The 27,657-nt window shown below is 44.3% G+C and overlaps 1 protein-coding gene, 2 long non-coding RNA genes and 1 pseudogene across 4 annotated transcripts in view; 2 read left to right on the forward strand and 2 right to left on the reverse strand.

Annotated features, from left to right (window-relative positions):
• The first annotated feature begins 897 nt into the window (after nt 1-897).
• Nucleotides 898-1,053, forward strand: LOC115032615 (U1 spliceosomal RNA; annotated as a pseudogene).
• On the reverse strand, nt 1,041-7,217 carry LOC147001594 (uncharacterized). The gene is made up of 3 exons (XR_015044887.1): nt 7,127-7,217; nt 3,312-3,424; nt 1,041-1,156 (listed from the first exon to the last, which is right to left on the reverse strand). It is a non-coding gene; the product is annotated as an uncharacterized LOC147001594 (long non-coding RNA).
• Nucleotides 7,218-8,074: 857 nt separating this feature from the next.
• On the reverse strand, nt 8,075-9,512 carry LOC147001595 (uncharacterized). Its single transcript, XR_015044888.1, has 3 exons — nt 9,339-9,512; nt 8,552-8,603; nt 8,075-8,147 (listed from the first exon to the last, which is right to left on the reverse strand). It is a non-coding gene; the product is annotated as an uncharacterized LOC147001595 (long non-coding RNA).
• An 8,254-nt stretch (nt 9,513-17,766) lies between these two features.
• Grb10 (growth factor receptor bound protein 10) overlaps nt 17,767-27,657 on the forward strand; it is a 104,466-nt gene continuing 94,575 nt past the window's right edge. Inside the window, exon 1 of one of the 2 annotated variants that reach the window (XM_021177707.2) lies at nt 17,767-17,964. The gene's annotated coding sequence lies outside the window, so the exon portion shown is untranslated. Of the gene's footprint in view, nt 17,965-27,439; nt 27,511-27,657 lie in introns of those variants that run through there. The other variant, XM_029483452.2, reaches the window with a different exon arrangement.

Genomic DNA, 27,657 nt, shown 5'->3' on the forward strand with positions numbered 1-27,657 from the left:
CACAGCCAAATAGGAGAGCAGTAACTCTGTTCATTAACTCATTATGAGTTTGAAATAAAGAAGACATTGAAAGATCCCACATGTATCTTTTTATAGCTAAGTAATAATCATTTTGTCTAAGGCATTGTGTGGCTGCAACCTGCTTTCTGATGTTTTATTGAGCTCAGTATGGCTTCCAAGGACTTTTCCAAAGCAGAGAACTAGGGACCAATGCCATTCCTTCAATGTGGGTTCCTGCCACACAAAGCCATTTTCTGAGATCTAGGAAAAATTGCACACCTAATGTTTAAACACGAGTATTAAAAAAAAACTGGTTTAAGAATATACCAAGGACAATGAGAATCTCTTATCAGGGATTATACTTGCATTGTTCAAGAGGTGAGATTCTCTCTGGAGTTGTTCTCTTGAAAAGGTGTGGTGTGTTAACTGTATTCCCTGCCCTCACTGGCAGCTGTGGAGACCATTCAAGTTAGGGGGATCATTTGTTGCATAGGTAGGGACATCTCTGACTCTAAGTTAATCATTTGAAAAAACTTCAAGATAACAGTTCAAAAGCATTTGGGTCTCAGCTCAATGCCAGACACAGTGCACGTGTTAGTTTGGAAAGTAAATACAATTGAATCAAGGTCCCCGGAGCTCAGAGGAGAAGACAGACGTTAAACAGGATTTACTGTTAATGGCACAAACACAGGAGACTTAAACACTATGTGGCTAGGCCGGCCCAGCAATGTCTAGGTTGAATCCTGAGTCTGGTTTCTCAGCCAGTGTTTCTTAGACCAGCATGTCAGGACCCATTCAAGCAGATCACAGCTGCAACCCCTAGAGTGAGTGATTCCATATACCTGGGTGGATCCTGGGAGTATGCATTTCTAGCAAGCTTGCTAGAGGTGTGGATACATACTTACCTGGCAGGGGAGATCTCACGACCATGAGGGTGATTTTCCCAAGGCGAGGCTCATCCATTGCACTGTAGGTATGTTAACCTGTGACTCCTCCAAAGGCAGAAAAGTCAGCTGCATAATTTGTGGTAGCAACGAGTATTGGTGTTCTTTTACCAAAAAGAGGTGTGGATGCTGCCAGTCTGCTGGGCAGACACTGAGAAACCTTTCTCCACTCCGTGGCTTGGAACAGTATGTTCTGTGTCTTGTCCTGGGTTCTGCACAGGAAATCAGAAAAAAGAAGCAAGTTGGACCCTCCAACTAGTGATGATGAAGTAGGTGCAGAGCAGACTGGTGGCATTGTCTGATGTGGAGAATGTAAGTCTGGAGCTCAGAGAATGTGTTGATGGTAGTTGTCAGTGGACAAAGAATTGTGAAATAGATAAGGAGGTGATACCCCTCCCCGTGTGCATCTTTCTTTCTCTCATATCCTCTCTGTCTCTCTTTCTCTCTCTCTCTCTCTCTCTCTCTCTCTCTCTCTCTCTCTCTCTCTCTCTCACACACACACACACACACACACACACACACACACTCCCCTTCTCTTCTACCTTTCCTTCCTTCTCTCACAAATACACATTTATTTTACAATGTGTATTCTGTAATTTACAATGTTTCTCTTCTGAGTATTCAAAACATGTATATTTTGTGGACTTTGTATGCCTTTGGAAATTCTTATAATCTTTCCTTGCTCATGGATACTGTGGTCTTCCATTACTCTTCCAGACTGTGTTGATTCCTGCCTAGTCCTAGAACCCTCTGTAGAAGGTGCCAGCCTTGTTTCCTGGTAGAGAAACCTCTAGGCTGAGGCAAGGGCATGTGAAGCCAGTTCTGGAACCTGGAGAAATGATAACAGAGGAAAAGATGTAGACAAAAGCAGGATAGAGATCTTGCCTTGCAACGAGTTGGGGTTGGCAGTGCTGTGGCTGAAGCCTCTGTCTGATATGGCTCCCAATGAGCCATTTTGATCTTCTCATCAATATGGCCATTTTGAAAGATATACTATTGGACCAAAATCATTTGTTTTGATGAAGGGGAAGTTTTTTTGTTTTATTTTGTTTTGTTTGTTTTTGTTTTTCTTTTGAGAGTCTCACTATGCAACAACCTCTTCTTTGTATTTGTGATGGTTAATCTTGACCATCAACTTCATTGTACTGAGAGATGGCTAGCAAGTAAGTGAAGATCATTTCTTGGTGTGCCTATGAGGAGATTTCAGAGATGTCTGACTGAATGAGAGCAACTGAGGGAGAAAGACCTCCCAGGATACCAGGAATTGGAATGGAGTGAAAAGTGGGAGGAGAGAAAGACAGTAGTCTACATATGCTCCATTCTGAGAAACCATATTGACTGTGGCTATCATTATCCATGAACATTAGACTCTAGCTTCTGAAGAAGCCCTTTCATGAGATGCACATAAGCACATCTTCCAGGAGCCTCTGTATTAGGAAGGGTGACATCATTGATTCACCTTGTTATGAGGCTTGCAGCTTCTTAGACTGAGCAACAACCAGGTTCTCTGGCTCACCAGCCAGCATGCAGAGGGCCACTGCTGAATGACCTAATCTGCAATCTATTACATTGGCCAATCTAATATTCTCTTTTATTACACACAACACACACTCACAGTGTTTATTTGTGTGTGTGTGTGTGTGTGTGTGTGTGTGTGTATACACATCATACTAATTTTGTTTCTCTACAGAACTCTAATACAATATTCAGTTCTGCTTCCTATGACTATGATGTCATTGGCTTTAGAGAAGAAACTAACTACTGACACTTTCCTAAATGGATATAATTCCCAACCACATTCTAAATACCTCTCTGTATAACCACAGATAGGTGTGGCTCTCAACCCTCATCAAAGAAGCTTCCTTTTGTAGCAGAAAGAGGCTATTGTAGAGATCATCAAAATACAAAGAATAAGTGACCAAGAGTTGTCCATCCTCAACTGGGACATCTATAACATATTCCTATACCTAGGGAACAAAGTGAAAGAGGGGAAGGGAAGATGCTGGGAGCCAGAGGATGAGATGATCATGGAAAGATAGTGTAACCTAGACACAGGAATGTTCACCCACAATATGGTTACCAACATAAGTTCCGCGCAAGACCACACCAGTCAACATGTTATCATGGATGGTAGGAAGGAAAAATCTCACAAGGCTTCATCCCTAAATGAAGAGCTATAGGCAGGTAACAGTTGCTAAGAGAGAACCAGTCTTCTCCAGGGACAAACACTCCTTTGGGTTATCCAATCTCAAGTGGCCAGTTATAAACATAACACTATATATATTTACAACATTATATATATGTATGTGTGTGTGTATGTGTATTTATATATGTATCCGACATACAAATGGACCATAAGACACCAACCTTTCTTCCTCCTGGATTGCCTCATCTCGCCTCAGTAGGAGAGAATAAGTCTAGTCTTACTGCAACTTGATATGCCAGGGCTGACTGATATCCATGGGAAGTCATCCTCTTTCCTGAAGATAAAGGAAGAAGTAGATTAGGGAGGAAAGACTGGGAGGAGAGGAAGAAGGGGAAACTGTGGTTGGGATGTAACGTTAATTAATAATTAATTAATTAAAAAGAAAAGGTTGAGTTGGAGAGATGGCTCAGGAGTTAAGAGCACTTACCACTCTTCCAGAAGTTCTGAGTTCAATTCCCAGCAACCACATGTTAGCTCACAACCATCTTTAATTGGATCAGATGCCCTTCTCTGGTATATCTGAAGACACCTACAGTGTACTCATATACATAAAATAGATAAATAAATCTTTGGAAAAAAAAGAAGAAGAGGTCAATGAATCTGAGAAATACGGGGAATATTGGGTGAGACCGATATTATGTAAATATAGTATTCATGTATAAAATTCCTTTTTAAAATGTAAAAGGGAAAAGAAAGGTAAGCTCTGGCCAGGCCTGGAGTTCACCATTGTAAGGAGATGTACATGGAAGTACTGGACTAGGGGTGCTCATGGCTAAATTATACTACCCAGGTTCACATGTCAAAGCTCTAATCTTAATTTGACAAATGTGGAAAGAGGTCCTACAAAAAAAAGTGAGTTAGGTAGATGGGTTCAGTTGTTGGACTTCATTCAATCATTTTAGTATCATCATAAGAGGAGACCGGAGAGCAGGACACTGAGATCCATATAAAGAAGACTGTGTAGAGATACTCTGAGTAAATGGTCATTTCCAATCCACGGAAAAAGCCACGGGAGGAACCAGTTCTGCTTGGCACCTTACTTACACATTCAGCTCCCTTCACTGTGAAGAAAATAGAATCCCTCTTTTTAAGCCACCAAATCCATGGAATTTTATTAGGCTGTATGAGTTTACTAAGCTCAAGAGACTGGGGAGAGATGGGTAGCCGAGAGAGACTCATCAGTCATACCTGCGTATGGACCCCCATTTCAAGAGTAAATTTTGAGGCTTTTTGACATTGACATGAATAACCTATAACAGGAAGTCCTAGACTGAGAAGTGGTTTACAAATTGTGGAAGTGGTCAGCCTGCCCTGAGGTTGGGGTGCCTGTGAGGTCATCTGCCACAGACCCTGCATCAGATATAGGGAACAGCCATGAAACTTGCAGTCAGGTGCTTGCTATAGAATAATTCAATGTTTCTATAAAATTGGAAGGTCTCTCAGAAAACTCTAGATTAGTTCACACCAGTTAGCTGTATTGTGTTGGACAAACCTCAGCATGTTGCCAATGAATGGCATGTCTTTGTCTTCTGGGGACACTGCTGCACTTTCTGGCTGTGCATGAAGTCTCGGTGTAAGCGCCTTCAAGGTCACACACCAGTGCAGGATCACCAGTGCAGGCTGAGTGACGACTGAGTGACTGTGCTGGGGTTTGAACATGGTTCCAGTGTGTCCCCCAAAGGTTTATGTTGGAATTCTGGTTCTCAGTGTGGCAATAGTAAGAGGTGGTGGACCCTTTGAGGGGCTAAGCCTCGTGGGAGGAATAAGGTAACTGGTGACATCATCCTTGGAAAGGATGAATGCTGCTTATCCTTCACAGGCTCATAGTATAGGTGAGTTCTAATGACAGTAGTCTCTTCATCTGGCTGTCCGGCTTCCTATCTCACTGAGTGATCAATTCCCTACCCCCATCCTGCCAAGATGCCATTTACTATCATGTGACACACCCAAGAAGGCTCTTATTAGGGACTAAATCCTGAACTTTTAAAGAACCCAAAGCTACAAGGTCAACTTTTAAAAAAAAAATAAATAAAGTATCCAGGATTAAGTATTTTGTTACAGCATGCACATACGAGACTGCCACCATTTCCATCTGTATAATGACTGATACAAGAAATGAAAAGACACTAGTGTGGAATTATAAAGTTTGGGACAGATTTTCAGTGTCCGTGCAGTGTTCAAGGCAAAAGCAGGCTGTTATGGCTCTCCTGTCCCCAGCAAACACCAGTCCACCTTGCTTTTCATTTACAGCATGAAGGAAACCCTGTAAGGCTGATCCATTAGGACCTGCTAGAGCAGGGTGCTAGCTCTAAATGACTGTATTAATTACATTTGTGTTGCTAGGACCATGACACTGGAAAGAAACAATTTAAGATGGGGAGGATTCATTTTGATTCCGAGTCTCTGAGGATAGAGTTCATCATGGCAGGCAAGAAAGAGTTCGTGTGGAAGGCATGTGTAGTAGAGTCTCTTTATATCATGACGGACTCAAGAAGCAGAAGGACAAAGTTCATGAGAGCCAGGAGCAGATATGATATTCAAAAGCACACCTTTAGCTGCCTACTGTCAGGAGTTCCCAACACCTAAAGCCTAAAAGATAGCACTACAAGCTATAGATGATCAAAGCATGAGTCTCTGAAGGGCATTTCCCTTTTAGACCACAATAGTCACTAGGACTGGAGAATGATTTTACAAGATTCCATTTGGAAATGAAGAATAAACTGTATTTAGTTCCATTCAAGATACAGTCCTACTGCCTCATGAGAGGCTCTACCTACAGCCTAACCTTGTGTGAAATCTGGGTTAGCCTAAAGAGATGGCTTTGTTTAGGAATATGAACTCTGGCATGTAAACATGAAACCTGGTGGACATTGGAACTGTGGGGAAACTGGATGGTCAGTGTGAGAGGAGACATAATGTCCTGGGGAAAGCTAGGTATACAGGACATCCCACACATGTGGGCAGAACCAGCCAACAGGAAAAGGGATGAGGACAAGCAAAGAGCCACCATGAGCATAGCCCACCAGAAACACCAAGCTCTGCCTTATACTACAGGTATATTCTCCATCATGAGCCCTTTGTGTCTAAGGTAACGAGAAAATCATTCTTTCTTGATTCTACTAAAACGAAGAAGGCAAAATAATCAGTTTTCTAAGGGGAATATGTTTTTTGGAAGAGAGAAAAAAATGCACAGCTCGCCCAAGGGTGTTCATTGTAATGCTATTCATAGCAGCCCAAAGCTGGAAACCGGCCAAATGCCCAACAGGCAAGCATGTGAGGGTGCCAATTCATAGAAAGGGGTGCCTGGAGGCAGCTGAAACCAAAACAAGACAGGAAACTCACTCCTCTCTTGTTGAGATGGAAGTGTGCACATCACAGTATTGGGAAAAGGCCAGAGGTTATATAAATAGTTGACATTTCAAGTATTTTTTAACTCTTCCTGTCAACTTGTGAATATAAGGGAAATTTATCTTTTTACAGATGGTTATTTAAAAAAAAAATGCTTTGAGCCACACAGCATTACTCTCTACTTTTCTGTCTTTGGAACAAAGCCACCATGGAGTTCACCCACTTGCTGCTAAACTTCAGGGTTGGATGTCACAAGGGCTTGATGGTGACAGGATGGGTGTGGAGAGTGCTTCTGAGATAAAGAGGGAAGCAGGCAGACCAGCTCAAAGCTCACCTTGCAGGCCACCCAGATCAGACCTTCAAAGAAACCGTGGATGGAACAGGGTGGGGATGGGGACAGTGTGTCCTGTACTATGCAGGAGATTCAGGTGTGCATTCTTTGTCATTGCACTGTCATCTGACTGTCTAGGCTAGTGCTCTGTGTCTCCTATTCCCCAGAAAGACAACAATGGAGAGCCTCATAGGTAAAGCTCCCTTCCTGGCGGGGTGATCATGAACAATAATGGTTCTGGAGATTTGTCATTGGAAATCTCTTATGCTGGACAATGTATGAAGAAAAGAGGTTTACCTGGCCCACGATTCTGATGGCTAGAAGGTCCAGACAGCACGGAGCAATATCCGATAAGGGACCCCTGGCTGTATCCCATGTCAGGTGTTAGCTAACTGTGAGAAGAGAAAGGGTGAGGGGAGAGATCACATGAAAAGGGAGGCAATGAGAGGCAAGGAGAGAAGGTTGCTTTTTTATTTTAATGTTTTTTTGTAGCCAACTCTTCAGAAGAACCAATTTTGCCCTAATTTATATTACTTATTTTGTTCATTGCTCTGCTCTGAGAAAACACCTGACAGAAACAATTTAATTGAGAAAAAGACTTACTTCATTCATGACTTCAGTGGGTTCTGTCCATCATGGTGGGTAGTGTGTGGCAGAGCAGACAAGCTCATATCGTAGCAGGCCACACAGTGGAAAACAGAGATTCTGATGGTCTGCTGGCTTTTCTTCCATCTGGAATTAAACTTCAACATGAGTTCTGATGAAAACAGATCATACTCTATGCCACCATTTGCTGATGGTGACAGGTAGGCCCACTGAGAATCACATGTACACACAATCAATGAATCCTGAGATACTGCCTTAGGAAGTTGGGGTTGCTATTTCCCCAGGCCACAAATAAAAAAAGGCAGAACTGGTATACCACCAAGAGGCCATACAGGAACTAAGCTGATGCGTGTGCCTCCAGATGATGGTTATGATAAAGGCCCCATTGACTGTGAGTACCTGTTATGGTCTTGGCATCATGTGAGTTAACTGTCTCGCTAACTTAGAAGTCCCCACATTGTAACCGAGAACCCTTAAGGCTTAATGTCTAAGACCCTAGCCTGGGTGTTCAAATTGACAAAGTTCAATGGTTTGTAAGTGGTTTAATTCTTTCCCGTTTACTTACTCATTCAGGGAGACAGGCATGCCACAGCAGGTTGTGTGGTGGTCAGAGGAAACCCTTCGGGAGTCAGCTCTTTCCTTCTACCATGTGGATACCAGGGACTTGAACTCGGGTCGTCAAGCTTTATCTGTTGAGCCATCTTGCTGCCCCCTGTAAGTGGTTTAAATGTGGTTTGTCTTTCCAAGGTTGAGGTACTTTTCAGAGGTGGAACTTCATGGAAAGTCACCAGAAGCTCCACTCCAAAGAGATTAAGGTAGGTCCCAGAAATGCTGGGTTAGTTCTCACCATGGGTTTTCACATAAACAGCAAACATATAAAACTGTGCAAAGTTACCCAGCCTCAGGTATCTCCTTCTATGAATGGACTCACATAGTAGAGTGTGATATGGTTTGAAACTCACGGTTCCCAGCCCAAGAGATGTTTGGGAAGATCCTGAGGTCTAGTTAATGGAGAGAGGTCATGGAGGATGGGCTTTGCAGATGCCTATGCCTGCTTCTGTTCTCATTCTCTGCATCCTGATCTGCCACGATGGGAAACACAACAGCTGTACTCACCCACATCCACAGCTTGAGCCATATATTCTCCTCTCTGAAGGACAATGTCATCCTGAAACCACAGACAAAGTAAACCCTTTCTCCATTAAGCTGCCATGTAAGGAATTTTGTCATTCCAGTAAAGATAGCTAGTACAGGTAAGAGGCAAGTAGCTATGCTTGCTGTTCTGTCCAAATTCCTGATCCACAATCCTGCACACATGGTTTTTATATGTGATTAAATATGAGTGGTTTGTTACTTTATATTATTGAATAATTAGAGCCACAACCATGTCAATATAAAACCCATCAAAACAACCTGACCAGGTAAGAATTATCCTGAGGAAATTGCATCAGTGAGTCTGTAGAATTTGTTCAAGCTCAATTCATAAGAAGCAAAGTCAGAATTTGCACCTATTCCTGTCTGACATTAAAGCACAAAGCCTTTTCCAGGACAAATCACATAGCCCCAACAGGATCATCTCCATGGTGCCCAGTAAGTTTCCCTTGAGAGTGATGGCCCCTGTTGCACAAGTTCCCAATGGCTACCAGCAGTTTATGGGTACACAGAGATGGTAGTGCTCAGAAAAAAAGCACCTGATAATTGCTGTCTGTGCCAACTATTCTACAAAATCCCAGTCTCCTTCAACAATAGTTCAACTACACTCAAATGCTTAGGGCCCCTTGGTGGTTTAGAGGATCCATGAGGTACTCCTGGGTACCTTTGATATGGGCATTACAGTCCCCCACCAAGAATCTTGCTGCAACACCCTGAGGTATTGAGAAGACTGTCAATATGCATATCTTACCTGTGTATCCAATAACCTTGCTCAAAGTCAGAATTTCGCCATATTTGTCAAATGAAGATGTTAACTCCAAGGCCATTGTTGCTGTAGAGTGCAGGCTTTCCTGTTGGTTCCACTTTCTGCCCCACTGACCATCTCTCTCACCTCCATCAAGGACCCCTAGGATGTGGGGCTTCTGTTTGATCTAAGAGTAAACTGAAGGAGACCATTTGTACTGTGGCAGTCAATCACATCTCAGTATTTACCTTTTCTGTAAATGAATCTTGATGTCCTAGTCTATATCCTCTTGCTTGATAAGGTCTCTATGTCTAGGGCCTGAATCCATGATCTAAATGTAATTCCATAAACTCACCCCCTTACTAGCTGCCTCCATCCACTTGACATACATTATAGTTTTGAATAACACCTGGTGTTTCATGGCTCATCAGTAAAACACCTCCCTCTTTCAGACATTCTGAATACACTGCTTACCTGCATAGTCAATGCCCTCCTTCCACAATATTTTGGGTGGGTGTTCAAGCTACCTAACAAAGTGATGTCCCCGGCCTGTAGTTATCTCTGGGCTCTGAAAGGTCAGAATTCCAAAGATGGCACTCATATCCAAGTCCTCAGATTCTCTAAAAATAAGGAATCAAGAAAGAAGGGGGAGATAAGTTAAACCCTGGTAAGTGATGGACTTTATATCTTCTTTTCATTATCACCCTTTTTTTCCTCCTTGGATGTAGGACACAGGTCTAAATAGAAATAAAATCACATTATACCACCCAATAGTAAACAAAAACACCTTTCCTAAAAAGGAAAATATTGATCATATTACAATCTAATCACAGAATTATACATAAATGATACCTCATGAGGTTATGGGTTGAAATAACTGATTACATAATAAAATGGCAAGAAAATGACAAGAGGGGCAACTCTGCATAGAGAAAAAAAGATGTATCAGTACAGAGTTAGTCAAGTTGGAAACAGAAGCTCTTAGTTAAGTGGTCTTGAGATATCTCGCTTCTCCAAACTAGTTTCCTGGATTATAACCTAAGACCCTAGTAGCATTTATCTCACAGTATAAGTATCACCTGAGACATGCATGTAAAATCAGTGTGTACATAAAACATTTGTCCATGTGTAAGATGATGCAGACACTTCAAAGATGCTTGTCTGGAGAAGGAAGAAGAGGAAAAAGGAGAAGACAGAATAAAAAGTAGATAGAAGATGAGAAAACACAGTTTTTCCTGGAAAAAAAATCTTCCATACGCAGTCAATGCATCTTTGATTCAGACAGACTGTCAATCACAAGAACTCTCGGTTACCCTTACACGAGAATGAAGATTAAAAACCATAAAGCACAGGTCTCTGTGCGCGTGTCATGCTCCCCTGGCCAATAGAGGGCACAAGGACCCCAACGGACGCAGACCCTTAGAGCACTGCTCTCCAACTGAAAGGGCTGCTTGGGCTTGTAAGCCCAACTGTGCTATAATCAAGTACATTTCCAGAACTATTTTGTTGAAATATTAATCCTCTACATGAGTATATACTATCCAACAGATGGGGTTTCTACTATTAAGAGTTCTGACATTGATTTAAAAATGCATTCTTCCTTGCTTTAAAAATACATTCTTCCTCACCCACCTTACACACTGTGGAAGGTACGCTGATACTAAAACCCCAGTAGCTCTGAACAATTTTTACCACTTACGTAATTTTACCCTTATTTGGAGTCCTTCTATTAGCCCTGAGAATTATGTTATTAAAACCATGAAATGCATTGGATGAAAATATATTTCATTAAGTAAAGTTTGTATGACATTAGCAGTTAATTAACTTGTAATTGAAATCGGGAGTTGAGTTGATTTTTTTTTTTTGAGGCTAAAAAGGATCCCATATTTTAGAGGCACAACTACATAAAAGCTAGAGTTTATAATTATATGCTAGCCTTCATGTTCTAACTCCATGTAGAATTTTATTAGAATGCTACTTTTGACTAAGATGGGACCCTGGATTTTCACTGCTGTAAAGATCATACACATTTGTTTGGGTCCTTCTGGTTGTCTAGTGACCAGCAACACACTCCTTGGACCTTCTTTCATGCTGCATCAAAGTTTAAAGTCCCATATGCTCACATCCTACCTTCCTCCATTCAGGATATAGGCTAGGACCTTGTTCCAGACAAGATGTAAAACGAAATTTCCTAGAAGCTTCTATGATGAGCAGAAGCCAAATTTATCCTTGGTTCCTTGGACAGAGTCATTAGAGTCACTGATATTTTTTTTTGAGCCATGTCTACATTACTGGGGACAAACATTAAGGTGAAGCCAGAACCTTGAAGTTGATCAGCCAAAACTGGAAATTCCTGGGGTTTGGACTGGTCAGCCTCATTGTCCAAATCATCGTAAATGGACGATCAGCTTTCCAAGTTGGATGGAGATGTCTTGTGGGGTGCCAGCCCTGTCCCAGAGTGAGATCTTGCTCCAGTGGCTCTCCTTGCAACCTTTTCCTATCTGTGTCAGATCTTGTGCTTGCTGCCCTGTGGACTCTGTGATGTCTTCCATGCCCTGTAGCATCAAAAGGGCATATATGTATGATCTCCATTTCTATGTGGAAAAATCAGCTTCAGAAACAAACAGTGCACCAAGATCCTTCAGAGGCTTCCTTAGATCCTTGCCCCAGATATACAGAGCCTGGGTCCCAGCTGGCTGAACCTAGCTGCCTAGGCCCCGTGTCAAGGCTGCTGGGCTCCAGCTGAACACTACTAAGTAATTCCTTAAAGCAGTTTAGTGTTTACATGCATGCTCCTCTGTGAACTGGTATGTGGGTGAAGTCACCTCAGCTACCTTTCCCATGTGAGACTGTGATAGTGGTGGCCCTGTTACCAGTCAAGTGTGATTTTTGTAGCAAAGAGCCAGGCTCTGAGTTCTTCCTTTAAATGTTAAATAGCGTATAAACTGAGCTCTCTTCTACCCCAATCCCTACCTACAAAGCCAAGAAACGTACCATCCCTTGTCAACTCATTGTACGGGTCATTCATCCGAGACCTTCCCTGACTCCCACAAGGAGTGTACTCTTCCTTCATGTCCCATCCTCAGGTCCAAGCAATACTCCAGTCCACCACATGGCACTCAACCACTCCTGTCTAATCCATGCCTAATGCTGACCAGTCTTTTCATGGTGACCACTGTCCTTCCCTGTCAGTGTTTCAGCTACTCCCCTCCGTCTGTAGAGGAGTCAGATGGAGTTTCCCAAAACTAACTGTAGTCACCTAATTCTTTCAAACCACCTGTCAAAAAAATGAACTCAAATCAGATAATAGTGTAAATGTAAGACCTAAAATGACAGAACTTATAAAAAAGAAACATACAAGAACACTGTTGTGAAATGGAGCGAGCCATGGATTTCTTAAATGGGACACAAAAAAACAAGTATGAACAGTAAATCGGTGCCTTAGCCTCGAAAATACAAAAACTTCCTTTTGATGCTTAAAATCAAAGAGGTGGGAGGGGGAGGAGAGAGAAAGAGGGAGAGAGAGAGAGAGAGAGAGAGAGAGAGAGAGAGAGAGAGAATATCAGCAAAGCATGTACCTATACTAAAGAAACTTTAAAATACTATAAAAACAACCCAAAAGAAACCTGGTTTGAAAAGACAGTTCAAAAAAGAATAGACAGATCTAACAAGTAAGCATGGGGAAATGTCCTTGACATACTAACTCTGTGGGAAATGCAAGCTAAACGCAGGAAAGACATACTACTACCCTCTAACATGGATGGCTAAAACCAAGAAGGCTGATGAGCAAGTCACAAGGATGTAGAGCAGCTGGAACTGTCATGATTTTCAGTGCAAACGCAAATGGTATAATTACTTTGAACATAATTTGCAAGTTTCTGATAAAACACACCACAAGACCTCTCTGTTTTGCTTAGCTATTTACCCAGGGGAAATGAAAACTTGTGTTTCCACAAAAAGCTTTTTCACAAAAAATTCTAGCAATTTTATTCATAATTGCCTAAAACAGAGACTGACCCAAATTTCTCCTTACCCGTGAAAGAGTGGGGAAATGGACACACACACACACATAGCATGGTATTCTAATCTGTATTTAAAAGGAACAAGGTCTACATTGGAAAAGAACACAGGTGAACATCATCTGCACCACGTGGAGTGACTGTCTGTACTATTCTGTCCATCTCCAACCACAAAACCACAAGGTCAGAAGGCAGGTGGGTGGTTATCTGATGTGGGGCCCAGGGGGTGGGGTAGGGTGGGGGTTGACTTCAAGGGTGGGGTATGAAGCAACCTTTTGGGGTCAATACTGTCCACTATCTTTACCGGTTACACAACTGTGTACCATTCTAAACTCCACACACGTACTTTTTACAAAGAGTAAATTTTCCCGTCAGCAAATTGTCTCAATAGATGGAACTCAGGGTATATTTTTTTCAGGGAGCTCCCTCATGTTGCTTTGAAAAGTCCTTTTGAGTCTAGCTATTCAAGAAAAGTAGAGTTTATATTAAGAGGTCAGAAAATAGAATTATATAGACATCATACTGTCCCAAGCCTAGAAGGTGGGAAGTGAAGGGTCCTATTTGTGTCTACCAAGTCCCATTCTGTTGTCCTCAGGTTGTTTCCTATTTCTGACCCTATCGATACTCCGGTCTATAATTCCAGGTATAGCATCTGATGGTTCATCTCATCATTCTGCCCACTGGATAACATGCCTGGGAGACAGACGCCTTGTTCAAGGTGTTATCCTCAACCTTCAGAGATCAAGAAAGTCGGGACTGCTGAGGACAGTCCATAACACACATTATCTTCTAGGCTTTAGCTTAAATCCAAAGGCCTGAGCCTAATGAGTCAGGTGCTCCTTACCCCTTCAGTCTTCCTCTCCAGTCTCAGCCTCACCCTCAGCCCCAGCAGCAGCTCCAGCTCCCAAAAGCCTTTGGGCCTTTCTAGGTTCCTCTTTGCCTCACCTTCCAAGTTTGAGATTCTAGATTCTTTGGGGTCACTGCCTCCGCCGGAAAAATTCTGAATGCCACTGGATTGTTCGTCTCTAGACTCTGGGAAAGCTGTATCTCTCTGTCTTAAATAGCTCAGAGACCTGAAACATTAGGACTACTCATGCGCATGTGTGCACAGTAGGTAAAAATGCAGATCAAGTTGGGACTTGAGACTCGTGTGTTAACCTCAGCTCTACAGACACTGAGATAGGAGGATCCTGAAACAGAACCGACACATGAAGGTGCTTGCTGTGTCGCCTAGATGGATTTAGAAACCAGGTGTCAATAGTCTTCCGGGTTTCTGGGGCAGCCACTATGCCAGAATTTGTGTCCCTGTGTTTTTAAACATCTTAGAAACACAAGAGAATGATTTTTTTTGTTGTTGTTTTGTTTGGTTTGGTTTTTGGTTTTGGGGGGGGGGGTGGAGAGTTATTTTGTTTTTTGTTTGTTTTTTTTGTTGTTGTTGCTGTTGTTTTGGGTTTAGAGTTCATGGCTTCAAAGGATTTCTTCCACCATGGCAGGGAAAGCATGCATGCTCCAATCATGGTGGTCGGAAAGGAAAAAGGATAGGATGAGAAGCAGGTATTACCCTTAAAGTTATATGTCAAGAAACCTACTTCAGAATCCATCCAGGTTCCACCTCCTAAGTGTCCACAACCTCCTTCCTGAAGCCGCACCACTGCTAAAGATCAGTGCTCAATACAGGAGCCTGTAAGAGAGACAGGGCCGTGAGTGGTGTTTCATATACAAATCATAACACACTGTGATTTCATTACGACTGCAGATCACTCACTGACCCACCAGGGTGTTCTGTTGGACTGTCCTCAGACTGGCTGGTCTCTGGTTTCCAGCTCTGCCTTCTAAGCTATTCCAGAAGGCACCATGTGCAGTGAGGACGGAGCGGCAGGACTAGCATCTGTCAGGATGCCATTTGCCCTCCATGCTTTCCCTCTGCCAAAGCTACTGGCAACATTTGAGACGATGCCTGGGCTGAGAGATCACTCCGTTCCTTACTCCATTCATTTACACTATGGAGACATACATTTGACTGCTATTTTTCCAATGACTTATTCCATTTAGTACCTTCTTTTGACCATGGCCCCCCTGCTGCCTGCAGGACACTAGCAAAAGGTAAATAGTTACCAGTGACACTATTCCTACAATTAGTAGGGAGACAGATGTTAATCAACTCATTACTAATTTATAATTAGAGTCTATCAGATTCTCTACTTTCGGCTGAATGAGCCTCATGAAGCTCATGCTTGGATAATGGAATTCCTCACTACCAGGGAATCCCGTTTGCTGCCTTAACACCCAAGTCTAGTTCATATATTACTCCTTTGGGAAGTTTGTGAGCTACAAAGCCATCCTGTCTTGCCCAGGAGGCTGGGTTCTCCAAGCTCATTTATACACTGCTACCCTTACAATGTGTGAGTCTGTAGTACCTCTGCTGGGGAATGTGTGGGCAGGGGGCGCTGGGAGTCTGGATATGAGATGGAAGTAGTGTAATCTGCTCACAGAACTGGCCAGGGCCTCCCTCGACACTGGAGCTAACTGTAACCCTAATGCTACAGCAAGAATAAGGCCAAAACCTTTGTTCAGAACGCTGCTATATGGGTCTACAGGGATCCAGGAAATTTGCGGGTGAGGGCCTGTCCAGGGCTTTGACATCAAGAAAATACTTAACGTTTATCTCCATACCATTCTAGTTAGTAGTAATGCCTGAAAAACGCAGATTAAACTTTCCACCTAGATCACTGGACTGGTCTTGTAAGAAAAAGCAATGCTCTAAATTATCAGATAAACTGAGGGGGGAAAAAAACAATTTAAACCTAGATTAAATACACGTTTTGTACCAATATAAATCTGTGGATTTGAAAGGTATGTGGTTGTTATATAAGAAAACATCTCCATGTTTGGAAAGGCAACATCAATATGTAGAGGGCTGAAGGGTCCACACTGTTTGGAACTTACTAACAAATCGATTCAGGGGGGAAAAGTATTGCGAAAGTATGTAGAAACTTTCAAACCTCTGTAAAAGTTCCCTAACCCGACAGGCTTTGTGTCCGGTGCAATATGGATCGTTGGTGAGACCCTGCAGGAAAACTGAAAAGTTTGAAGCCAATCAACTCGGGAAAAGTTAGCCCAGTTTTCTCTGCTTCGGTTCGCTTTTGAGTCCTTTGTCTACAAAAGACTTCTTGTGTTCCTTTCCCCGGGAATCTAAGACTTATTCACATCCTTTTCTCTGGATTTTCACCTTGTAGGTTTCTGAGTCTTGGACCAACGGCCAGAAATAAGAGTGAGTGTTCAGTTATAGGAAAGGAAAAACTTTTCATTGATTACATCAATCTGAGGTCGGAAAAACCACTGTTAAAAGCAAGAGGTACCGAGCCGTGCTCAAAAAGAGCGTCGGACAATGCACACAGCACAGCTTTCAAATTCTTGCCTTGCTGTGAGCCCACTCCCAGCTTCAAGACCTTCTAGAAGTTACTTTTAAGAAGTTACTTTTTAGACTCAGTCTCTCTACTTTCTACAGTTGTTCTAGGAACAAACCTCAGAGGTCTGAGTGAGGGAGAAGAAGGAGAACTCACGAATGTTTCACACCACGTGTCTTCTCAACTACGGTGATTTACGGTCGGGGCTACTTTTACAAAGCCGAAACTCAAGAAAAAGGTGTAATTATTGGTAGTCTATCTGTACTAGAAAAGCGACACAACATTAAGAATTATTTCGAAGGGGCAGAACACATTAGCCTTTTCGTGGGTCACTTTAGAAACCGGGCACGGCCCGTCTGGGCTTTACTTTCACGAGGGCCCCACTTCAGAGGTAAAGGACACGAGGCTTGCTCGGCTGCCTCAAGAAAACAATGAAGGGCCTCTCAGGCTTCCCTCCTTCGGCTACTCACACGCAGCTGGCGAAACTGAGGCTGAGAAAGGTGAGGCTCGGACCCGACCCGCCGTGAGCAAGCCCGAGTTTCCTTGTCCGGGCCCGGGGCTGCCCACGACGGTGTCGGGCGGCCGCAGCCCAGGAAGAGTTTGAACTGTGCGGTTGGGGAGTACTTTCTGAGTTTCGAACAATTCCCTTCCGAATGGCCCTCGGGACAGGTCCGGTCGGTCTTCCGCCGGCGCGGCCGCGCACCGGGGCGGTGGCGTGGCGCCGGGGGTCCCGCGCGCTGCAAGCATGGTGGGCGCGCTCCCGCCCGGGCGGGAGAGCATCGTGCCACGCCAACCCCGCGAGCCCGCGCCCCCCGCGCCACGCCCTGCGCCCAGGCCGCGGCTCCTCCCGCGCTGGCGGCCGCCGAGCGGTCCGGGCGGCGGCGGGAGGAGGAGCAGGAAAAGCGGCCGGGGGAGGAGGAGGCGGAGGCGGCGGCGGAGGCGGGGAGGGCGGGCGGGGCCCGGAGAGTTTAAAGCCCATCGAGGGGGTGGGGTGCGGGGAGGCGGCAGGAAGGGAAGGGCGCTGCGACCAGTGGCGGGCGGGATTCGCGTTCCGAGACCCACGGGAGCACGAAGTTTCCGCGCACCGTCTCACGCACGGCGACTGGGACCGTCCAGTGTCCGTCTTTGCCTTCGGTTTTTCTCCGTTGTGACTCGTGCAACGTGTGGCCAGCGGCCACGCGGAGGCGACGAGGAGCTGCACGTCAGGTAGGAGTTGGGCGGGGAGCGGCGGCAAGTTACTTTTGTGGTCCGCGCCTCGCGGGGCCCGGCGGCCGGGCGGCTCCCCGCGCCGTCATTGTCTGCGCTCGGGGCCGCCCGCGAAAGGGACGCGGGGCCCCGCGAGGCGCGGCGGGCGGAAGGGCGTCGCCTTTGGGGGTCTGGGGGGCTGCGGCGGGCCCGCGGCGGGGCGGCACGGGATGGCGGGACGGGGCGGCGGGCGCGCGGCTGCGGCGCCCCGCAACGCTCTCCCCTGCGCTCCAGCCCACGGGGGGGAGGCGCGGGGCCCCGAGCGGCACATTCTTGAGCCGTCTTGTCCGACGGCGACGGCTCGGGGGGCTCGGGCGGGGGCTGCGGTCACGGCCGCGCTTTCGGGGGCCACCGCCCTGGAGGAGGATGGGCGCCCGGGGGGTCACCGGAGAAGCGGGTGCTCCCGCTGCGCCCCGGGCCTCGGCGCGCGCGCCAGGCGGACTGGGCAGCGGTGCCAGACACTCCCAAGTCCCAAGCGAGCGCGGCCCGAGCCGCGGCCCGAGGATCCGTACCCCCCCACACACACTCCCCAACCCCCACCCCTTTCTTTCTTCGGGTCTGTTAGTGGCCCCGCTACCCGTCGCTGGGGCCTAACACCAAGTTTGAGGGCTCGCGAACTAGCAGCCCGCCAGCGGTGGAAACGTGATAAGAGCGGTACCGTTTGCAGAAGGAAATTTCTGATGCAACTCTCTGCCTTTGCTGATTGCCTCTCCAAACGCCTGCCTGGCGAGGGCCTGAGGCATGTGCGTTATGGAAATTAGGGTATTCTTCACTTTTAAAAAAAAAATGTATTTGTCTTTTCTTGGTGTTGGAAGAAACCCCGCGAACTTCTTTTCATTTGCTTTGACCGAAAAGTAGGAAAGCCACAGGTGATTTTTACAAGGCTCTAGTTCTTTAGGATGTTTTTGAAAAACTCTTTTTTTGTAACTGTTTCATTCAAGAGATGCAAAGAAAAAGTCCAAAACAAGTAGCATTAGTGAGTAAATATGTGTTATTGCACAACTTTCCCTTTGCGGCTGTTTAAAAGGCCAGGCCCAGAAGACTTTGTTTCAGAAAATGCTGATTCAGCCATTTGAAGCCCCTGAGTTTCAGAAATGGTGCTCAATTTAACGTTTCGCCCTGCTTTACCAGACTCCAGTCGTTAACATCCCCCCCCCCCCAGCACCCCGGCGGGCACACACTAAGGCTAATATTTTAGTGAGGTTCCTATTTTACAGAAGTGGACCTCGAGTTCTGGATTTCTGCAGCTGAGGGAATTGTGTAAGGCAAAGGATGAAGGAGTCTTAGTGTATTTCACCAAGAGTGCTGCGGTCAAATGTGCTCCCAGGAATGAGTCTTGCCTACCAAATTTTGGTCTTAAAAAAAAAAAAATCAAAACTTTAAGATTAGTGAACATACTTTTTTTGAGTTTTACTGGGAATCTTTGAAAGACTGGCACGAGCCAGTCCCCACATTACAGGGAGGGAATTTGAGGACAGACGGAGTTGCAGCCCAGCAGGCATTGCCGTAACTGAGAAGTGTAGCCACTGATACTTAGGTAGCATTTCGCAGTTTACAAGGCACTTTCAAAAGCCCTGTTGCTTTTTATCCCACTTTGTGGTCCCCACGGTCCCCATTTCACAGGTCTGGAAACCAAGGCTCAGGATGTTAACTGGTATGCCCTGGGCCGTACCAGCTAACAAAGGACAAAGCTCGCGGGAGACCTCCCGAGCTTTACACGTCTGCAAAAGCACGTCCACTTCTAGAAGAAATGGTGTGGAGGAGGGACACCCTGCTCGACACACAACAGAGCAAATGGAGGACGGGGCCTGGTTTCTTAGACCAGTCGATCCCAGCCCTCCAAGATTAATGCCACGTAGACCAAGCAATTATCACTGGGTTTTTTCTTCTTCTTTTTTATACTTACATACTCATTTATTTTGAGAAGAAACTTCAGTGTTCATGAAATCATGAGTTTGATATGGTAACTTTGTTCATTATAATTAAAATTAAAATGTTGTGTGGCCCCTAAATCACTACCTACTGCACATTACTTGGCCTGTATTGCTTGTAAGGCAATATTGGGTTGGTCAAAGTGGATTTTGTAGGTGGACTAGGGAACCAGAAAGCAGGGCAGATTTTTGGTGGCTAATTGTCTGGGACTTTATATGGTGGTTACTGCTCTGGTTGGGAGCCAGAGCAGCTCTCTGTCTCCAGTTAGCCTCCACTGGGCTTGAAGAGCAAAATCAGAACCAAAGATCCAGGTCAAAACTTACCTAGGGTATTGCTGAACCCGCTGGGTCAGAGGCTTTACAGTGTTTCGAAGCCAAACTTGGGTTGAACCAAGGCATCCATGTGCCTTTAGCTCATTTTAGAGCTGTACAAATTCTTGATTGGTGTATCTTTTAAAAAAAAAAAAGTATTTTATAAATGGTATAATTTGGGAAACCTATTTGCTTACAAGTTTGTTCAACGTGTAAGAAACTACGCTGGGGGCAATTGTCCATCTATGGAGACTCAGTGCTAAGCGCCCGCCTGCCCGACATTTCAGTGCTGGCACCTTCCTAGGAGGGAAGCCTGTACATAATCCAGTGTCTGTTTCTCAGTCCGTTAAAACAACATGGAGGGCAGATGAAGCAGCTCAGTGTAGAGCTATGAGGAGGCCTTGGCTTTAACTCCAGCACAAATCCTCCTCCCTGCAAAAATTCCCCTCACAAAAACCCACAGCAGTATAGAGCTTTGAAAGGAGAAAATATTACTTGCTTTTCATTTAGGTGGTTGGTCACATGTTCAAATTTAAATCTTTTCCGTTAGTGAAGCTGTTTTTGATTTGGGGGGGGGGGGGGGGCATTTTTTTTTCTTTTTTCTTTTTTTTTTTTCTTTCTTCTTTTTTTCTTCTTTTTGGGTTTTTACCCACCCTTTTATTTTTCACTTGCCTGTAGAAGTTTATTTTTCTCCTCTTTTGGCTTTTTGATTTCAATGTTCCATCGAAGTCACAGACTTTACAGTGTTCAGAAACTGAACTTCGCTTCAGCAAAGATATCTATTGGGCCTTCAGTTTCATCCTAAAGCTGTAGGAATTTTTTTTATTTCTTAAGAATTTATTAGATAAAAATCTTAGAGCACAGATTTTTAAACCTCATTTTTTTTTTAATACAGGGATTTAAAGCTAGGTGTTTCCCTGTAAGCACTGTTTTGGCTGCATCCTACAAAGTCTGATACTGCAGTCATTAATTTCTTATTAAAAAGTTCAGAAATGTGGGAGACTATGGGGAAATTTTGAGGCAGTCAAATTACCTTGGAGAACTGGCAAATAGGTGCTTTGGGACTTGGGAATATATACTTCAGGGTTTGTGTGCTAATGAAATGGCAGATTGAAAGCTTGTTTATAAAAATGGAGTGAAAATGTCATGATTGTCCTTTGAGATATCAACCACAAACCATTTTCTAGAGTTATCAAAAAAAGCATCTGACAGAACAAGAGATGGGTGCCTCTGCTCTGGGGGTGGACAATAAAAGGTTTTCTTTATCCACCCCCCACCCCCCCACCCCCGTGCTAGAGTATTCTTTAATTGTAGCCATTTACTTCTCATTGGATTTTGGAAAGGTTTTTTTTTTTTTTTTCTTGATTGTTCAGCTCCTAAATTAGAGTTGCTTGTTACTTGATCTGACCCTGGCCAAGCAGGACTTCTTGTTGCTCACATCTACTGGGGCAATAGGAATGTACTTAGAGGAGTTGCCTTTCCCACCATGGCATTCCCTTTATGATTTGCTTGACCAGCAGTTCCTTTGTCTCTTGGTTCTACAAGTCACTACAGTTGAGTCTGAGCAAGTTAACTAGCCCCCTTTGTAGAATGGAAGTTTGTGGAATAGCATAAACTCACAAGATACAAGCTCAGATGGGCAGAAAGTTGGTATATATAAAGGGGTCTCTGGTTTGCAGGCATAAGAAGCCTTTAATATTTGTCCTCAGACTCTAAAGATTTGCATCTGGACTCCATAGAGTCTTTTATCCCAGCCGGGACTGAAATGCGCACGTACACTTATCCTGGACATGCTGACCACGTACCCCAGGGAGTGGCTGCAGCCCCATTCTACGGCTGTGCTGGTGGGCAGCCCCACCCCTCACTGACTTCCTTGCAGGGTTTAGAGCCAAGTAATTAGGCCTGAGTAACTGCCATTAACAGGGTGCTCCTAAAGCACATGGCAGAGAAAGAGCCCTGCTGGTCCTTATCACCCTGCCATCATTGTCACCACTGCTCATGCTCAGTTGGAGGTCTGGGATTCTCACTTGCGCCTCCAGAGCAGGTACAGCTACAGAGTGGAGTCTGGCTGGCTGATCCAGTGTGATCAAGCATGCTCTCTGGTGGCTCTGTGTAAGCTTCTGACAATAGGAAAACCATGCTGGATTGCCTGCAGGTCCTTCCTACCTTTCCTCGTGTCCTTTGGGAGCCAACAGCCATGACCTGGAAGATGGCTTTTAACCACAGACTGCCTTCACTTTTGATATTTGTTGAGACTTTGGCTTGCTTATTTTTTCTCTTTCTCTCAAAGTGCTGGGGATCAAACTCAGAACTTTGTACTCATTAAAAAGGTGTTCATTGTGGAGCTATAGCCCTAGATGTTAACCTTAATATTTTAAGGTATCGTCCCTGGGAGTTCACAGGTAAGTTTACAACTAAGATATGCTTCAGAATAAAAGCCTTTCTTTATGTGTAATACTGTTTGACCATCTATAATCTGAAAATCAGAAATCACAAATCTGAATGGTTTTGAATGGTAACTTAATACTGTAGTAAATGGACATTCATTCCTACCCTGTGAAAGTTATTACTAAGGCACAACATTACTAAAAGTGTTTTATAAAATTATCTTCAGACCATGTGTACATAGTATATAACAAACAGATGCATTTTATATATAGACTTGTGTCTCATTCCTAACATAGCTTACCGGTATAAGTAATCTAAAATCCAAAACCAAACAAATAAATAATCTCCTGCCTACCAAATTTAAAACTTTTAGCAATAGTTTTAGGAGACTCTGCTCCAGGAGACTCATAATAACCAAAAACTACTATGAGTAGAGCTACTTTTAAATTTAGATGTTTGCACAGTAGCCTCATGCCTGAGGACAATGCCCTGCACTGAATCTGGGGCCGGCTTAGGAGGACTGCTACCAAGAAGGTCTTTGTGTTGGGGTATTGGGTAGAGGCAGGGACAGATGAGTTGGGAGTCTCCTGGGTGTCTCTATAGGCTGGCTTCACCCAGAGCCTGGAGAGCCCTTCTTTCCACCTTGACTTCTACTGGGCCAGCACAGGCTGTGGTGTACTTTTCCCTGAGAGCCTACTGGTTGCCAGTTCTAGGGAGCTGCTTGCTCTCTTTCGATGAAAATTGTGTGGATCTTAGAGAAACCACTCCAGAATGTTCCTAGAGAGATGGGAACACTATGCGCTGTGCTGTGCACCTCCTCATTGTGGTGACTGAGCACAGGAGGAGGGAGAAAGTGATAAAAGGAGTGCCTCCCTTCCTTGTTGGATCATCCCTAGATATCAGGTTGTGCCTGGCCCTTCTCTCTTTAATTTGTAGCCTGCAGGGCTGCAAGTGCACACAGGCTGGGGCGCTGTCCCCTGGCTCTCTGGATGACTGTGTGAAGGGACACAGGCTCAGCTCCTCAGTTATCAGATCAGAGAAGGCCGGGGTTTCTTTGTTTGGTTTGGGGTTGTTGTTGGTTTTTTTTTTTTTTAAATCAGAATGGTAAATAAGCCATTAGTAGGGTCAACAAAGTTAGATTGTTTTTCAAAAAACTAGACTTAGCTGCAGTCCTCCCATTTGCCTTCATAAACTGAGGCTAAATAATACATAGAAATCACTTGTGATCTACCCCTGCCCCCAACTCCTATCTCCCCGCTGGAGCTGAGGTTTTTACAGTTTCTTTTACTGTAGAAGGTGAAGATTTTTGCCTTGTTGTTCTGACCTGAGTACTTTGTTTCTTTTGGCCAGATAAGGCCTGTGCAGAGTGGGGACAGCCCCATAAGTGCCACTCACATCTCTGGCAGTGTAGTTTATGGTGGATACTTTGACCTAAACTCACAGGATATTATACTTTTTGCTGTAAGGGTTTTGGAGGGGGGGTGATGGGAGGGCCTCTTTTTTATTTTTTTTGATGGGAGAGGTTCCCCCTCCCCTAGGTATTTTTATGTTGTTGTCTACTGCCCCCCAAAAGACACAGATCATACCTTTAGATACATTTGATAATCTCTCAGGTTTTTTGTTTTGTTTTTTATTTGTTTGTTTGTAAGCAATCTTTTAGGTACCGTTGGCCATGTCTACAGTCACTGGAGACTCCCTACACATTGTACATGGCCAATTCTGTGTCTTCCTTCTGCATCATCCTTAATATGGCCTTTGCTTTTCTCATGGGTCCCACAATTATTTTTTAATTTCTTGGTTTATCAAATCTGGTGAAGAGCAGTCTACATCAGCTTTTCTCAGAAGAGCTGCCTTGTATGTGTGAATATCCTCATTCTAGCCTCATTTGTTGAATCCCTTTCTAAATTTCAGTTAGTTTTCCCTCAAAGAGTTGAGCCCAGCTACTGATTTAGGAAAGCTAAGAATGAAGCTCATTTAATTTTTAATTTTTTTGAATGAAAGAATACCAAAGTGTTTGTTTTGGGGGGTTGTGGTGGTTTGGCTCTGTTCTTGTTGTATCTGGAAACTTTTAGGGATTCTCATTTTGTGTACTGAATTCTTTTGGAGCTGTGACCTAGTGGAATCAACAGGGTAAGTTGAGGACTCTTTCAAGCAAGAAGCAATTTTTTTTTCCAAGTCTTGGGCAATTGAATCAATTCTTTTAATTCCTTTATTTTCCAAGAGTGGTATTACTTATTTGGTTTTTTAGCCTTCTACACTTGATCTTTGGTGATTGAATCCAAGCCTTCGCTCCTGTGAGGTAAGTACTCTACCAAGTGAACTTACAGCCTTCGCTGGATCTCTTATTAAAAGTTTTGATTTGGGCTGGTGAGATGGCTCAGTGGGTAAGAGCACCCGACTGCTCTTCCAAAGGTCCAGAGTTCAAATCCCAGCAACCACATGGTGGCTCACAACCACCCGTAATGAGATCTTATGCCCTCTTCTGGTGTGTCTGAAGACAGCTACAGTGTACTTACGTATAATAATAGATAAATAAATCTTTAAAAAAAAAAAGTTTTGATTTACAATTCTATATGTGTCTATATGTGTCATTATGTTTTACATAATATCCTTAGTTTTATCTGTGACCTTGCTATTAACTTTTGTTTGTATTTTCATTTTTAACCTTAAAGGACTTCTTTGTTCTTTTATTTGTTGTACTGGAGGTTGAATTCAGGGCTTCATATATGCTGGACAATAGCTTCCCCACCCCTGCCCTCTTAGATTATGCAGTAGTGATTAGGACATGTTTTAGGTTCAGGATATATTTGAATTCAGTGGACACAGCTTTTCTACATGGCCCCTTTCGCCAGCATCTGCTACTGTGCCAAATCCTACAGCAGAGTGATAGATTTATTTTAGCTAGTTCACTTGTGTTGGCCCATTATTATACCCAGAGCAAGCATTCTTCTTGCACAGCATAACAGTCTAGGGTCACTGTGCAATATCTCATTATCTCATTTAGAAATAAGAATTTAAAGAACCTTTCCTGCATAGTATCTTCTCATTTACATATTTATTTTGTTTAGCTTCTTTGCATCCTACTTAATGGGAAGTGAAGTGAGCCTAGAGATGGGTAGGAAGTAGGGGGCCTAGTGAGCCACTGTGAAACTGAGTAGAGTTGAGGGCAGCAGCAGTGCAGCACTGACTTGGGCTGACTAGGAAACTGGGCAAGCTGGAGTCCAAGGTTGTCTCTCTAATTGGTACCTCTTGCTGTCAGCCGGCTAGTGCTCTATTGATGCCTATAGGGACTAAGTAGACAGGACAGTGGTTCTCATGTATACTGTAGGTCACGAGGGTATAGTTAAAGGAATTTTAGATCAGTGATGTGTAGACAAAATGGTGGACAGGTCCCATGGAGGCTGTTGCCCATAGATTACCTATGGAAAGCTAGAGTGGCTTCTGCCCCTGCTAGGGTCCCCTGTCTCATTTTAGAGGCTGTGTTTGGACCCCTGAGGCCCTTCCTGTTCTTCCACTTCAGAAGCATGTGCCTGAGTAGCCTGTGGAGCACACACAGTATGGTGGCATTAACTGATCCTCTGTCCCAGTATGTGAGGCACGCCTGATACCTGTATCTTCAGAGTTCTTCATAGCTCTGAAGGATAGGGGTTCTGGGAACTTTCACTAGATCCATTGTTTGTAGCCAGGAACCAATGGCTTGCCTTTTCCCCACTGCTTCTAGAGAAGTCTGTTGAGGGGGTGAGATCCCTAGGACTAACCTCCCCTTAAGACCTCCAGAGCTGCTGCTTGCTTTGGAGCTGCCTTTTTTGTGTTTACAGGTTTAATAGTGGTTCTCACTTCTGAGTTTGTTTGTTTTTTGTTGTTGTTGTTGTTGTTGTTGGCTTCCACTGAGTCTCAGATTTCATCCCTGATTTCCAGTTAGATTTCAACTCTTAAGCATTTGATGAGTCAGTTACGCCTTCTCCACTGGCTTTGATACTACAACTGAACTGGCCATGTGTGTAGAATGCTAGAAGGCACAGGCATGGCTTCTCTGGAGTCCCCCTCAGTAATCATTAGATTGTTCCCCTTTGCTCTTTTTTTTTTAATAGACAAGAGTGGGTGTTTGATGCTTTTGTCCTATATGACCTGCTCTTCCAGACCAGGAAACTGCAGGGCAGGTGTCCTGTCCAGGCAAAGGAGTTCCTCTATCCTACCTACCCCCAAAATTGAGCAGCCAAGCAGAGGGGCCCAGGGATACCTATATGAGTTGACTGTCCAAACCAAGCATACCTCTGGAACCCAGGTTTTCTCTCCTTGGACTGTACTTTAAGCATAGGCATGAGCTGAAGTGTGTTCCTTCCCTTTTGCAATTTAAAGTTGGCTTCTGTCTGTCATTTTGTCCCTGGTGATGTTTGCTTTGCTCAGAATCTCCACTAAAGAAGTACCTAGTCAAAGTTAAGTTTTCAGACCAGGGCTTGCTGTCTTTGATTTGGGCTTAGCACTGCTGGATGCCACACTCAGAACTGACTCAAACCTGCTTCTGTTGGATTGACTTTACAGTTAAAAGGATTCTATAGCATGAGCACCCTGAAGCCTCTGCTCCTCAGGGAGCATCCTCTCTGTCCCCTTTCTTCACCCCTCCCCCGTGGTACTTAGGGACCTGAGCTGACGTCCAGCCTACTTGCCTTGCTGCAACATCTCTGTTTGGCCTCAGAAGGTGCTAGATAGGGTTTTCAGAGCTCCCTCCTCCCTTTGCAGATGTGATTATTGCGTAGTCTACCTCCGCTTCAGAGTCTGAGGTCTACTGGTAGCTGCCACTGTTTTTATCGCCATCTACAGTTTCTGTCTGTTAGAGGAGAGTGTGAAATCTACTGCGTCCTAGCTCTGTACCTTGGTAAGAGTCAGAAATGATCTCTCCAAACCTTCTTTTTTACTTTCTTTATTGTAAACGTGTATGTGTGTGTGTGTGTGTGTGTGTGTGTGTGTGTGTGTGTGTCTTATGTCTTTGGTGCTCTGTATTTGTGGATTCTGGATCCACTAA

This window comes from Mus caroli, unplaced genomic scaffold (assembly GCF_978045245.1).
Source record: "Mus caroli unplaced genomic scaffold, Mus_caroli_1 scaffold_13, whole genome shotgun sequence".
Classification (NCBI taxonomy): domain Eukaryota; kingdom Metazoa; phylum Chordata; class Mammalia; order Rodentia; family Muridae; genus Mus; species Mus caroli.